This window comes from Coffea arabica, chromosome 1c (assembly GCF_036785885.1).
Source record: "Coffea arabica cultivar ET-39 chromosome 1c, Coffea Arabica ET-39 HiFi, whole genome shotgun sequence".
Taxonomy (NCBI): Eukaryota; Viridiplantae; Streptophyta; class Magnoliopsida; order Gentianales; family Rubiaceae; genus Coffea; species Coffea arabica.
Genome location: NC_092310.1, coordinates 44,906,459 through 44,909,489, shown reverse-complemented (window position 1 = coordinate 44,909,489; position 3,031 = coordinate 44,906,459). Strand labels below are relative to the sequence as shown.

General features: G+C 34.4%; 1 pseudogene; it reads right to left on the bottom strand.

Annotated features, from left to right (window-relative positions):
- Positions 1-494: 494 nt before the first annotated feature.
- Positions 495-2,489, bottom strand: LOC113724294 (uncharacterized; annotated as a pseudogene).
- Positions 2,490-3,031: the final 542 nt, after the last annotated feature.

The following is a 3,031-nucleotide window of genomic DNA, read 5'->3' as shown; positions in this document are numbered from 1 at the left end:
TTATAATATAAAAAAGAAAGATTAATCTTTTCTACATTATCATTGTATACACTGACAGTTTTATGTACCGCCATATTATTTTAATTTAAATTTAAACATCAAATTTTATATTTATGATACACATCTAGATTCGCAAGCGGATATACTAATGGTGCATGAAAAGATTTATAAAAAAAAAACTCTACTATTCCAAGACAAAGAATGGCCTTTTATGTTATAATTATTATTTTTTTGGTTTAATAAATGTCATGTGAATACGATGAAGTTGACCGAATGATCTATCAATTCTATTTTCGAAATTTATTACTGGGTTATTAGATGGTTTAATTCAGATTGAAAATTAGGTTCAGGGATGTAATAGCTTTAATTTTTAAATGTCAGGGACGAATTTGCTTCATTTTAAAAGTGAGGGACGAAAAGAATATTTTTGCAAAATGTGAGGGATGAAACAGGTCATTTTCCCTTCATTCTTTTGAATATGCAAGAACAACATCTTCAGAATGGCAGTTGTTTCTCTATCAAAGCGAAAAACTGGCAATAGAACTTTGATAACAGTTCAATGAAAGCATACAAAACTCGGTGAAAATCTACTCCATAACAGCAACTCCTCCTACAGCCTTGATTTTCTCTATAATATCATTTGCCTCTTCTTTAGTGATACCTTGCTTAATTAAAACTGGTACTTACTCAACTAAATCTTTGGTTTCCTTCAACCCCAAATTTGTGAAAGCACGAACCTCTTTGATCACCTTAATTTTTGCAGCAGCATCAAACTTTTCTAACTTGACATCAAATGCAGTTTTTTCAACCTTTTTCTCCTCAGCCTTTGAAGACCAGCACCAGACCCTCCCTGAGGACCCAAGTCCATGCCCTCCACTAAAACTGGTTGAATCTTCGGATGTCTTAGTCTGTCTCTAAGCGTGGGACCAATCAAATTACGCTCTTCAGGAGACAGGGCTGCAATATGTTCTGCAAGCCGAATGATCTTATATGAAGGTGGGGGTCTAGGGCCATAAGGATCATAGAAAGCAGGATACTTGTGTCTTACGGGCTTTGATTTGGGATCCCTGGGAATGAAATCAGGCTGAAATGCACGAGACTGTAGAGGGCCAGTAACCACACGAAGAGCGGGATAGCTACGCAAGGATTTGAAAACTACAGAAAGCTTCATGGTTTGAAGATAGTTACAAAAAAATAAACACTGAAGGATGATTTCTGGTGAAGCAGTGCCCTTTGGCACTTGTAGTACTAAATGCAGCAAATGAATGTAATCCTTCCTTCCTGTGTAGAAGCTTCACATCCTATTTCCAGTGAGCTTCTCACCTTAAGAAGAGAAATGGGGAAGATGTCAGTCTCATTCATATTTTCAGGGACTATCATCTCATTCTGGAATATGGAAATCCTACTGGTATAAGAAGACTAATCAACAATATGACATCCAGTATTGCAAGCCGTTTACAACTCATAAATTTTCAGTCCACCAATCTGATGCCATTGGCTACCATGCTTGATAAATATCTTTTGCATGAATGTGCTTTGGGAGAGAAGACCACACGCAAGAATGTTTTGGTAAATGGTAGCATTCTAGGAATTGACTTCCATGCATATACCCAGAGCATGGCAGACTAGGCATACAACAAATCAATACTAAGCAACGTTTTTTTGGATTAAGTTTGGTATTAGGCTGCATTCTTACTTGCAATCAAATATTACAAAGGAACAATCTTTAAAGAGAGTGGTTGACTTATGGAATGAACCTAACCCTTATGAAAAGCTAATGTGCAAAACATACCAATCGATTCAATATTGAGTACCCTTGCAAGATTTTCTTGTTCAAAATCCAAAATATCCAATGTCTCAATAGATCAAAGGAGAAAGAAAAACTAGGAAAGGCATTCGAGGGCTTAAGTAAGGAGCAAGTGCAAGTACTTTCGGATTATTTTCATTCATAGTTCACTCATATGCAAAAGAAACCTTAACAGCCAACTTAGGGAACAAATTTTACATCCATCTTCATTCGGGTTTCAGACCAGTTCTAGCCAAAAAATAAAATAAAATAACTCAAGCGCCAGAACTGACAATTTCATTGAACTTCAATAGGTCTAAACACAAAATAAAATCCAATCACCAGAAACAAATTGTTATGACAAAATATAAACTTTATGGAGAAAAGCTAACCACCAAGAAATAAAGAACTCCTGAGAGACACAATAAGGCATTAGCAACGAAAGGTTCACAAGCTACAATCAAGATCAAGAAATTAAAACATAAATAAATCATCCATTTAACAGGGGGAAAAAAAGCCTTCATAGCTAAATAAACAAACAAATGAACTTACCAATTTTTTGTTGATGTTGTGGGTTGCATAAACGAATACAGAGAAGGACAGTGAGAAGTATCTGCGTGTGCAAACGCGAATAAGAACCCTGACGGATATTTAAGTGCCCGTTTTGCAATAATGCCCTTTTTTTTATTGATTTTACTCTTTGGCCCCGTAAATTACTTTACCAGTGTCTGGCTCCTTTATGGCTTTCCCAATCGCCTTCTTTTATTGTTTACCCTTTTTTTTTAGGATAATTTCAAAAAATCTATGAGGTTTCTCGTAATATCATTCAGCTCCTTGAGGTTTGTAAAATTTTGCTTACCTCCTCTGTGAGTTTGACGAGACTAAATATTCTTATCAAATGTCATAAATTGACAATAACACCTTTGCTCTTAATAACTATTTAACCAAAAAGTCAAAAAGTAAAATTGTTAAACCAAAAAATGTAGATTAAAACAAAAAATGAATTGTTATCTAATAATGGTCTATATTTCTCTATATAGAGATCGTGGTGGTACAGCAAAAGATGTGGATAAATTAAATCTATTTAGAATCAACCATTCAGGAGGATTTTGGTGAGTAATTAATACCTTGAAAACTTTCATAGATAGTTATACGAAAGTCAAGAAATTTTTTGGGGAAATACATTTTAATACATGATGTAGTTTAAGTTATGTTAAAAATTAAAATAATCTCTTCATATGTGTG